We start from the raw sequence: 13,064 nt of genomic DNA on the forward strand, positions 1-13,064 counted from the left end.
CAAATGGCCTCCTTCTGCACTGTAGGGATTCTATGATGTTGACCTCATTCTAAATAGTGCGTGTGGATGGGAAGTATAAAGGGTTGCTCTGACGAAGGGTCAGAGGCACGGTGGCACAGTGGTTAGCACTGCTGCCTAAACAGTGCCAGGGACCCAGGTTCAATTCCAGCCTTATGTCTTTCTGGAGTTTGCACGTTTTCCCGTGACTGCGTGGGTTTCCTCCGGGTGCTCCGGTTTCCTCCAACACTCCAAAGATGTGCAGGTTAGGTGGATTGGCCATGTTAAATTGCCCCTTAGTGTCCAAAGATGTGCAGATTAAGTGGATTGACCATGCTAAATTGCCCCTTAGTGTCCAAAGATGTGCAGGTTAGGTGGATTGACCATGCTAAATTGCCCCTTAGTATTCAAAGATGTGCAGGTTAGGTGGATTGGCCATGCTAAATTGCCCCTTAGTGTCCAAAGATGTGCAGGTTAGGTGGATTGGCCATGCTAAATTGTCCCTTAGTGTCGAAAGATGTGTAGGTTAGGTGGATTGGCCATGCTAAATTGTCCCTTAGTGTCCAAAGATGTGTAGGTTAGGTGGATTGGCCATGCTAAATTGTCCCTTAGTGTCCAAAGATGTGTAGGTTAGGTGGATTGGCCATCCTAAACTTCCCCTTCATGTCCAAAAGATATGAGGGTTAACGGGATTAGCAGGGTAAATACGTGGAGTTACAGGGATCGGGCAGGGATGGGCCTGGGTAAAATGCTGAGTCAGGGAGTCGTTGCAAAGTTGATGGGTTGAATGGCCTCGTTGTGCACTGCAGTGATTCTATGACTCGAAACGCTGGCTTTATTCTCTCTCCACAGATGCTGTCAGGCCCGCTGAGATTTTCCAGCATTTTCTGTTTTTGTTTCAGATTCCAGCATCCGCAGTGTTTTGCCTTTAGGTTGTCAAGTAAAGTGTTAATGGTTATGTTAATGAGACAATGATGTTAATAGTGGATTAAGCGTGACCTCAGAGTCAGATGACCAAGGGAGTGAGACACAGAACAGCCTGTGTCCAGAGGACAATGTACTTGCCGTAAGATTTTGGATGTAAGTAGTTCCAATAAAAAGCTTAAGAAAATCTAAAAGCTGACTATCTCCCAGCTCAGAGACTTGGTGAAAACAGAAAGGTATTTCACCCATTGGAATACTGTACAAGGGAGTAAATCAGAAGGGATTTTGTCCATTGAGATCCTACATAGTAGGTAAAAATGTTTAATTTTTTCAGTTTATTTATTAGTGTCAGTAGGTTTACATTAACGCCGCAATGAAGTTACTGTGAAAATCCCCTAGTCGCCACACTCCGGCGCCCGTTCGGGTTACACTGAGGGAGAATTTAGAACGGCCAATGCACCCTAACCAGCACTTCTTCTGGACTGTGGGAGGAAACTGGAGCACCCGGAGGAAACCCACGTGGAGGATCTGTGGACCAAGCCGGGAATCGAACCCGGGTCCCTGGCGCTGTGCCATCATGCCAATGAAATGGGAAGTTCAGCCATGGGAATTCACCACACTGGGGATGAATTGGGAGCAATTTTGTGCATTGGAAATCTGTACAATAAGAATGAACGGGAAATGCATTGGAATCTTACACAAACAGAGTGACTCGGAAAGTATTTCCTTCGTTGGAATCTTATGCGATGGGAGTGAATAAAAAGGATGTTCAGAATCCCTACAGTGCAGAAGGCGGCCATTCAGCCCATCGAGTCTGCATCAACTCTCCTCCAGAGCATCGTACTTAGTCCCACCCCCCCCTGCCCTATCGCTGTAACCCCACACATTTAGCCCGCAAATCCCCCTAACCTTCATATCTTGGGACACTAAGGGCCAATTTAGCATGGCCAATCCACCTAACCTGCACATCTTTGGACACTAAGGGCCAATTTAGCATGGCCAATCCACCTAACCTGCACATCTTTGGACACTAAGGGCCAATTTAGCATGGCCAATCCACCTAACCTACAAAAATAAAAGCAAATTACTGCGGATGCTGGAATCTGAAACCAAAAGAGAAAATGCTGGAAAATCTCAGCAGGTCTGGCAGCACCTGTAAGGAGAGAAAAGAGCTGACGTTTTGAGTCCAGACGACCCTTTGTCAAACCTAACCTACACATCTTTGGAAACTAAAGGGCAATTTAGCATGGCCAATCCACCTAACCTAACATCTTTGGACACTAAGGGGCCATTTAGCATGGCCAATCCACCTAACCTGCACATCTTTGGAGTGTGGGAGGAAACTGGAGCACCCGGAGGAAACCCGCGCAGACATGGGGAGAATGTGCAGACAGCCACCCAAGGCTGGAATCGAACACGGGTCCATGGCGCTGTGAGACAGCAGACCTTACCAGCGTGCCACCCTCAGGACTTTACAATGGGACTGAATAGGAAGGGATTTATACAACAGGGTTAGATTGGAAGGGATTTCCTCCTTTGGAATCTTGCACATTGGGAGTGGATGTTGGAATCTTGCTGTGTAATTACACGCCTTCCTATCTGGCAACGATTGCTGTGAGCTCCTGTTAAATTAGTTGAAAGAAGGTACGTTATAGCATTGAGGACAGCTGCAGTTAAAACAGTTGCAGTGAGTGGAACTTGCCTGATTGTTCCCGGGACATGTTCCGACCTAGTTTGTGTAGCGAAGTTGTGTTATGTAATGACGCTGAAATGGAGAGAATAATTACTGAGTAGCAGGCAGTCCCAGTGCCAGAATGCACTAATTAGCTGCCCGTCCCGCTGTATAATCAAGGAGCTGTATTTCTGTAATGGGCTCAGAGTCAGCATAAACTGAATGGGATGGCCCAGCCTCCATCGAAGATAATGATCTGCATTTAAATTCTCTCTTAAAGGCTGCATTGTCATCTTTGTATGCCGAGTGCAGACCTGTGAATAATTACTTCAATTTGAATTGAGATAGGCGGGTTGGATACACACACTCACTCACACACACACAAAGGCTGTGTGTTAACAGGTGTGAGAGGAGTTCCCTGTCTCTGGCCAAGTACAGTTCCAGCACTCTCTGGAATCGTCCCTGTTTTTAAAGTGTATTTATTAGTGTCTCAAGTAGGCCTACATGAAGTTCCCGTGAAAATCCCCTAGTTGCCACACTCCGGCGCCTGTTCAGGTACACTGAGGGAGAATTTAGTACGGCCAATCCCTCTAACTTGCACATCTTCGGACATGAAGGGGCAATTTAGCAAGGCCAATCCACCTAATCTGCACATCTTTGGACACGAAGGGGCAATTTAGCACGGCCAATCCACCTAATCTGCACATCTTTGGACATGAAGGGGCAATTTAGCATGGCCAATCCACCTAACCTGCACATCTTTGGACACTAAGGGGCAATTTAGCATGGCCAATCCGCCTAACCTGCACATCATTGGAGACTAAGGGGCAATTTAGCATGGCCAATCCCCCTAACCTGCACATCATTGGAGACTAAGGGGCAATTTAGCATGGCCTAACCCGCACATCTTTGGATTGTGGGAGGAAACCCACGCAGACATGGGGAGAACGCGGATTCCTCACAGACAGTGACCCAAGTCGAGAATCGAATCCAGGTCCCTGGCACTGTGAGGCAGCAGTGCTAACCACTGTGCTGCCATACTGTGGGAAGGTGATGGTCTAGTGGTATTATCACCAGACTATTAATCCAGAAACTCAGCTTAATGTTGTGGAGCTCCAGGTTCGAATCCTGCCACGGCAGAGGGTGCAATTTGAATTCAATTTTTTTTCAAATCTGGAATTAAGAATCTAATGATGACCATGAAACCATTGTCGATTGTGAGAAAAACCCATCTGGTTCACTAACGTCCTTTAGGGAAGGAAATCTGCCGTCCTTACCCGGTCTGGGCTACATGTGACTCCAGAGCCACAGCAATGTGATTGACTCTCAACTGCCCTCAGGCAACTAGGGATGGGCAATAAATGCTGGCCCAGCCAGCGATGACCATGTCCCACAAATGAATTTAAAAAAACTCAGTCATGGGATGTGGGCGTTGCTGGCTGGGTCAGCATTTATTGCCCATTCCTAACTGCCCCTTAACTGAGTATCTCGTTCAGCCGTTTCGGTGGGTGGTTACGAGTCAACCACATTGCTGTGGCTCTGGAGTCACATGTCGGCCAGGCCGGGTAAGGACGGCAGATTTCCTTCCCTAAAGGACATCAGTGAAACCCAGGTGACAATCGATGATAGTTTCATGGTCACCATTACTGATCAATATGGTCAGTACATGGTCAATATTCCAGATCTCCCCATAAAATCCCTACAGTGCAGAAGAGGACATTCAGCCCATCAGGTCCGCACCATCTCTCTGAAAGACCACCCCAGCCAGGCCCTCCAGTCCACCCCATTCCCGGAACCCTGTGTATTTACCATGGCCAATCCACCTAACCTGCATATCTTTGGACACTAAGGGGCAATTTAGCATGGCCAATCCCCCTAACCTGCACATCTTTGTACACTAAGGGACAATTTAGCATGGCCAATCCACCTAACTTGCACATCTTTGGACACTAAGGGGCAATTTAGCATGGCCAATCCCCCTAACCTGCACATCTTTGTACACTAAGGGACAATTTAGCATGACCAATCCACCTAACCCGCACATCTTTGAGACTGTGGGAGGAAACCGGAGCACCCGGAGGAAACCCAAGCAGACACGGGCAGAATGTGCAAACTCCACACAGACAGTCACCCAAGGCCAGAATTGAATGCGGGCCCCTGGCACTGTGAGAGGCATGGCTAACCACTGCGCCACCGTGCTGCCCTTAATTGTGGTTAACTTCCACCAGTTGCCATGGTGGAATTTGAACCCATTCAGAATGTTATCCTGGACCTCAGGATTACCAGACCAGTGGCATTACTGCTTCTCCTTTGATTCAGTTTCCATATTGGGTTTTGAGCACAAAGATTTGAGCTGACAATCCAGTGCAGTCCTGAAGGAGTGCCGCACTGTCGGATATTCCACCTTTCAGATGTTGATCCGGGGTCAAAGATCCATGGCATTGTTTCAAAGAAGAACAGGGGAGTTATCCCTGGTGTGCTGGCCAATATTGATCCCTCAATCGAAAATCACAGAAACAGATGATCTGCTGAGAATTACGATGCTGCGTTTGTGCAAACTTGCAAATTGCCTGCCACATTTTCCACATTATTACAAAGACAACACTTTGCAAGTCATTGGCTGTGAAGAATGTTGGGACATCCAGTGGACATGAAAGGTGCTATATAAATGCAAGTCTTTCTCTTAACTTGCATTGATATAGGCCAGAATTTTACCGTCCCGCCCGGGAATCGGAGCGGGCGAGGGGCGGACCATGGAAAGGTCTGTTGACTTTGGGCGGGATTTTACGGTTTCGGGACGAACGAGGTCCTAAAATCCCGCCTATTGTGTCTATAGATGAGCACAGGCAATCTGCACTAATTTCAAAAGCGCTGAGCATGAATAAACATATGGGGCGCGATCTCACCACCCATTCACGCCACTCTAATGAAGTCGGAGAACTTGGCAGCAAGCCAAATCCCTATTCATTGCAACGGGATGGGAAAATCCCGCTGGCATGAACGGTCAAAAAATTCCAGCCATGAATTTTCACAGCGTTTTTTAACATTGAACTCATTTCCCCACTGAACTAATCTCTTCCTGTTACTATCTTGACTCCGTAAGAAGTCTCACAACACCAGGTTAAAATCCAACAGGTTAATTTGGTATCATGAGCTTTCGGAGCACTGCTCTTTCAGGTGAGACTCACCTGATGAAGGGGCAATACTCCGAAAGCTTGTGATACCAAATAAACCTGTTGGATTTTAACCTGGTGTTGTGAGACTTCTTACTGTGCTTACCCCAGTCCAACGCCGGCATCTCCACATCATATCTTGACTCCATTCCTTCTCCTCTTGTCCAGTCCCTTTGATTTGATTTAATTTGAGTTGATTTATTATTGTCGCATGTATTAGTATACAGTGAAAAGTATTGTTTCTTGCGCGCTGTACAGACAAAGCATACTGTTCAAAGGAGAGGGTGCAGAAAGTAGTGTTGCTGTCATAGCTAGGGTGCAGAGAAAGATCAACTTAATACGAGGTAAATCCATTCAAAAGCCTGACAGCAGCAGGGAAGAAGCTGTTCTTGAGTCGGTTGCTACGTGACCTCAGACTTCTGTATCTTTTTCCTGATGGAAGAAGATGGAAGAGAGAATGTCCGGGGTGCGTGGGGTCCTTAATTATGCTGGTTGCTTTTCCGAGGCAGCGAGAAGTGTAGACAGTGTCGATGAATGGGAGGGTGGTTTGCGTGATGGATTGGGCTACATTCACGACCCTTTATAGTTTCTTGCGGTCTTGGGCAGAGCAGGAGCCATACCAAGCTGTGATACAACCAGAAAGAATGCTTTCTATGGTGCGTCTGTAAAGGTTGGTGTGAGTCGTAGCAGACATGCCAATTTCCTTCGTCTTCTGAGAAAGTAGAGGCGTTGGTGGGCTTTCTTAACTATAGTGTCGGCATGGGGGGACCAGGACAGGTTGTTGGTGATCTGGACACCAAGAAACTTGAAGCTCTCGACCCTTTCTACTTTGTCCCCGTTGATGTAGACAGGGGCATGTTCTCCACTACGCTTCCTGAAGTCGATGACAATCTCCTTCATTTTGTTGACGTTGAGGGAGAGATTATTGTCATCACACCAGTTTCTTCTATCTCTTCCATCCTCATAGAAGCTCAATACATCCATATAAAAGTCTTCCTCCATCCTCGTAGCCAAGGCATCAAGGAGTTATATTGGAACCTGGTTAGGGCTCTCTGTAATGTTGTGCCAGGAAGCATTCCTGAGGAAAATGTCAGATGTTCATGCGTCAATATCCCACAATTCCGCTTCGGATTCTACTGTCAGCAAAGTAATCATTACAACACGGATCTAGGAAATGGATGGCTAAGAACAGAAGTACGATTAAAGTAAAATGGTCGGGGACATGCAGTCAAGCTGCACAGTATCCCGCGATGGTCGAACTCGCTTATTAAGGTTAAGGGCCAATAGTGGGGAGCTGTCCCAGAATTCGGTCGAGATAAAAAAATGGAAATTGGGCTTAAGGCCAGTTGTGTTCATTCATTGATGGCGAGAGAGGAGGATTTGCCACCGAAAACATCTGCCCTTGTCCGCCGCTGGGATTCTCCGATCCCGCTGCGGTGAGTGGAGGTTTGGCTGAGTGCCAAATCCTCCATCCTTGCTGGCAGCGGGGCGGGAAGGAGCGAGATCAGAGAATTCCGCCTCGCATCCAGGATTGAAAACGGAGATGCACAAAGCTGGAGTAGCTGAGTACTGCCCGCTCTGCCCGCACTCCAAGGGGAGCTCTCGCGCTCCCATCATGTGACCCTTTTTGTAGCTGCATCATCACATGACCACTCAATCTCCAGGATGAATATTTCATAGCATAGGATCCCTACAGAGGCCATTCAGCCCATTGAGTCTGCACTGACTCTCCGACTGAGCATTAACCGGGTCCTATCCCCGCAACCCATGTATTTTACCCTGCTAGTCCCACTGACACTAAGGGGCAATTCAGCATGGCCAATCAACCTAACTAGCATGTCTTTCAGACAGTGGGAGGAAACCGGAGCACCCAGAGGAAACGCACGCAGACACAGAGAGAACATGCAGTCTCCACACAGACAGCGACCCAAGCCGGGAATCAAACCCGGGTCCCCGGCGCTGTGAGGCAGCAGTGCTAACCACTGTGCCACGGTGCTGCCCCAATTTCCTCATAGTATAACTTGGATTCTAGCATTCCCAGGGCAGCACGGTGGCACAGTGGTTAGCACTGCTGCCTCACAGCGCCAGGGACCTGGATTCAATTCCGGCCTCGGGTGACGTGTCTGTGTGGCATTTGCACATTCTCTCCGTCTCTGCTTGGGTTTCCTCCGGGTGCTCCGGTTTCCTCCCACACTCCAAAGATGTGTAGGTTAGGTGGATTGGCCATGCTAAATTGTCCATTAGTGTCAGGGGGATTAACAGGGTAAGTATGAGGGGTTACGGAAATAGGGCCTGGGTGGGATTGTGGTCGGTGTAGACTCGATGGGCTGAATGGCCTCCTTCTCCACTGTAATGATTCTATGATTCTAACTGTCATAACTTCACATTGTGGCAGCTAACCCTTTAGCCAGCTAGGCCCAAAATTCTGATATTCCTTCTCTAAACCTCTCCACCTCGCTCCCTCTCTTTAAGAAATTGCTCTTTGACCAAGCATTTTGTCACCCATCATAATATCTCCTTCAGCCAATCAACCTAACCCGCACATCTTTGGACTGTGGGAGGAAACTGGAGCACCCGGAAGAAACCCACGCAGACACGGGGAGAATGTGCAAACCCCACACAGACAGTGACCCGAGGCCGGAATTGAACCTGGGATTCCTGGCGTTGTGAGGCAGCAGTGCTAACCACTGTGCCACCGTGCTGTCATCAGACTTTTGAATAGACCTACCTTATATTAAGTTGATCTTTCTCTGCACCCTAGCTGTGACTGTAACACTACATTCTGCACTCTCTCCCTTCCTTCTCCCCTATGTACTCTATGAACGGTATGCTTTGCCTGCAAGAAACAATACTTTTCACTGTATCCCAATATATGTGACAATAATAAATCAAATCGGATCATTCCCTTCCATTGAATCTGCCTTCACCACACTCTTGGGCTGTGTATTCCCGACCCAAATCACTCGCTGCATCAACAAAACTATTCCTTCATATCACTTTTGCTTCTTTCGGTTTAAATCTGTGTCCCTCTCGTTCTCGATCCCTTCACAAGTGGGAACAGTTTCTCCCTATCTGCTCTGTCCAGTCCCCTTCGAAAACCTCTATCAAATCTTCCCTCTGCCTTCTGGTTTCTAAGGGAAACAGTTCTAACTTCTCAAATCTATCTTCGTCTTGGGAAGCATTCTCGTGAATCTTTTCTGCGCCCTCTCTAATGTCTTCACATCCTTCCTAAAGTGCGGGGCCCAGAACAGGACATGATACTCCAACTGAGGCCAAACTGATGACTTATACAAATTCAACATAATCTCCTTATTCTTGTATTCTAAGCCACTATTAATAAAGCCCAGGACACTGTGTATTTTATTAACTGCTCCCTCCACAAATGTGAACATTTGACAATGCTGCACCCCCACCCTACCGCCTCCTATTATCACCATCCTGTCCTACTGCTGGTGCCCTCAAAATGCCCCCCAGAGTTCCACCATTGACTCCTCTGGCCGCTGCCTCTGAACTCCATTCCGACCTGCTCTCCACCCACACGCCCCTTCATACCTGCACGTCCACCCCCTCCCTCCGCACCCCTGCTCCCATTCCAACCCTTCCCACCCTCCCACTCCGTACCACCTTACCCATTCCGCGACCCCGGCAGTATCTCTCTCTTTCTCCCTCTCACCCCACCCAAAGTCCCCTGCTTCCCTCCCTAGGCCTCCCCACCCACCCTACCTCTTCATTTCTCTGTTCCCCATTTATTGTCCACCACCTCCCACCGCTCCCCCCCCCCCCCCCCGCCCTCCCTCCCCACCCCCCCGCACAGACCCTCGCCATCCAGCTGCAGCTTGAAGATCGGAACTCCAGGAGAAGTTGCAAGGCCCCATCCTGGATGTTGCTGTGCAGAAGTGATCCACGTGGCTGATGCTCCATCCACCCATGGAATCTTAGAGTCATAGAATAGAATAGAATCATAGAATCCCTACAGTGCAGAAGGAGGCCATTCAGCCCATCAAGTCTGCTCTTGTAGGCCGCAACCCCGTAACCCCACACATTTACCCCGCTAATCCCCCTAACCTACACAACTTGGGACACTAAGGGCAATATAGCATGGCCAATTCCCATCCTGCACATCTTTGGACAGTAAGGGTAAATTTATCATGGCCAATACACATAACTTTTAGATACTAATGGTCAATTTAGCATGGCCAATCCACCTAACCTACACATCTTTGGACACTAAGGGGCAATTTAGCATGGCCAATCCACCTAACCTGCACATCTTTGGACACTAAGGGGCAATTTAGCATGGCCAATCCACCTAACCTGCACATCTTTGGACACTAAGGGGCAATTTAGCATGGCCAATCCACCTAACCTGCACATCTTTGGACACTAAGGGTCAATTTAGCATGGCCAATCCACCTAACCTGCATATCTTTGGACACTAAAGGTCAATTTAGCATGGCCAATCCACCTAACCTACAGATCTTAGACTGTGGAAGGAAACCGGAGCATCCGGAGGAAAGCCATGCAGGCACAGTGACCCAAGGCTGGAACCGAACCCGGGTCCCTGGCGGTGTGAGGCATCAGTGCTAATCACTGTGCCACCGTGCCGTCCCAGTGCTGCATGTGGTGCTCCAGGGTCTGGTGGCTGGAGGCCTCCATTTTCTCCTCATCTCTTCGCACTGCCCCATGCCATCTCAAGGTGAGTGCCAACATTTACAAACTTATGGCTAAGCATGTCCGCCGCATTGTTCCCTCCCCCTCCCACCATGAAACCAGCTGTGGGCGGGGGTGGGGGGGTTGGTGGGGGACAGAAAATGTTGTTGAATGTTTTATTCCTTTGCCAGAGTTTAAAGATGAGTGTGAATAGTTTTGGTCCCCTATCTGAGGAAAGATATACTAGCATTGGAGGCAGTCCAGAGAAAGTTCACTTGGTCGATCCCAGAGATGGAGGGATTTTCTTACGAGGAGAGGTTGAGTAGGTTGGGCCTGTTCTAATTAGAAGAATTAGAATCATGGAATCATAGAATCCCTACAGTGCAGAAGGAGGCCATTCAGCCCATCGGGTCTGCACCGACAACTATTCCACCCAGGCCCGATCCCCACAACCCCACACATTTACCTTGCTAATCCCTCTAACCTACGCATCCCGGGACACTAAGGGGCAATTTAGCATGGCCAATCCATCTAACCTGCACATCTTTGGACTGTGGGAGGAAACTGGAGCACCTGGAGGAAACCCACGCACACACGGGGAGAACGTGCAAACTCCGCACAGTCACCCAAGCCGGGAATCGAACCCGGGTCCCTGGAGCTGTGAGGCAGCAGTGCTAACCACTGTGCCACCATGCCGAGAGGTGACCTTATTGAGACATATCGGACAGTGTAGACGCTGAGAGGTTGTTACCCCATGTGGGAGAGTCTGGGACCAGAGGGCATCATCTCAGAGTGAGGGGGTCGTCCATTGAAGACAGAGATGAGGTGGAATTTCTTCTCTCCAAGGGGAGTGAATCTGTGGAATTCTTTCCCGCAGAGGGCTGTAGAGGCTGGGGCGGTAAGTATGTTCAAGGCTGAGATTTTTAATCAGTAAGGGAATCGAGGGTTATGGGGATAAGGCAGGAAAGTGGAGTTATAGAATCATAGAATACCTACAGTGCAGAAAGAGGCCATTTGGCCCATCAAGCCTGCACCAACAACAATCCTACCCTATCCCTGTAACCCCAGGTATTTACCCTGCCCACCCCCCCGACACTAAGGGGCAATTTAGCATGGCCAATCAACCTAACCCGCACATTTTGGACTGTGGGAGGAAACCGGAGAACCCAGAGGAAACCCACGCAGACACGGGGAGAACGTGCAGACTCCACACAGACAGTGACCCGGGGCCGGAATTGAACCCGGGTCCCTGGAGCTACGAGGCAGCAGTGCTAACCACTGTGCCACCGTGCCGCCTCACTTTATTACTTCACATCAGATCAGTCATGAATGGCGGAGCAGACTTAATGGGCCAAATGGCCTACTCCTGTTTCTGATGTTTTTATTGCCAATGGCTTCCTGTGTTAGAACAGTGACTCCACTTAAAAAGTATTTCACTGGCCATGAAGTGTTTTGCGATGTTCCGTGTTGGCGAAGGGTGTTAGATGAACGCCAGACAAGGACTGGCAGCAGGATTGACTATTTGTAAATGAGTGTCACACACCTCCTAAGTGTTAGGGCAGAATAACCTGTTTAAGTTGCGCTCCCGGAGCACCCCAGGTGACAGGATCAGAAAGAGGGCATTGTCTTCCATTCAATGTGTGACGTTAAGTCCAGGTAGACGGCCTCTCATTGGCCCTAGAGAATGCAAACACACGGTTTCGGTTTACTTCCGATGCCACAAACCTCATTACTGAAGGTTACCACGGTGATAACCCGATGAGTCATGCTGGCTGTGTGACTCAGTGTGCCCAGTCCGTGAGCACAACTTGTGTTCATATAGCATCCAAAGGCGTGTTCTGAACAGGAGTGTTCTGCAGCAGAACCCCAAGCCGCGGGAGGAGCCCTTGGGTTGGGAGGGAGAAGTTTCCAAGAGCTTTTTTTGAAGCAGGAAGGTGTGGCTGGTGGGCTGTTCGGGGGAGGGAATTCCAGCATTTCAGGCCTAGCGTGCTGAGGGCACTGCCACTAATAATGGAGCGATTAAAATCGGCCAGAATTGGAGTGCAGATGTGGCTGGAATCATAGAATCCTTAGAGAAGGAGGCCATTCGGCCCCTCATGTTTGCACCAACTCTCTGACAGAGCATCTTACCCAGGCCCTCTCCCCTGCACTATCCCTGTAACGCCACACATTTACCATGGCTAATCCATCTAATTTATAAATCTTTGGACACTAAGGGGCAATTTAGCATGGCCAATCCACCTCACCTGAACATCTTTGGACACTAAGGGACAATTTAGCATGGCCAATCCACATAACCTGAACATCTCTGGACACTAAGGGACAATTTAGCATGGCCAATCCACCTAACCTGCACACCTTTGGACACTAAGGGGGCAATTTAGCATGGCCAATCCACCTAACATGCACATTTTTGGACACTAAGGGGCAATTTAGCATGGCCAATCCACCTAACCAGCACGTCTTTCGGACTGTGGGAGGAAACCAGAACATCCGGAGGAAACCCACCCAGTCACAGGGAGAACGTGCAAACTCTGCACAGACAGTGACCCATGGTCGGAATTGAACCCGGGTCCCTGGTGCTGTGAGGCAGCAGTGCTAAACTCTGTGCCACCGTGCCACCCATTCTGAAATACTAATCAGTCAGA

The sequence above is a fragment of the Mustelus asterias genome, chromosome 24 (assembly GCF_964213995.1).
Source record: "Mustelus asterias chromosome 24, sMusAst1.hap1.1, whole genome shotgun sequence".
In the NCBI taxonomy this organism is placed as follows: domain Eukaryota; kingdom Metazoa; phylum Chordata; class Chondrichthyes; order Carcharhiniformes; family Triakidae; genus Mustelus; species Mustelus asterias.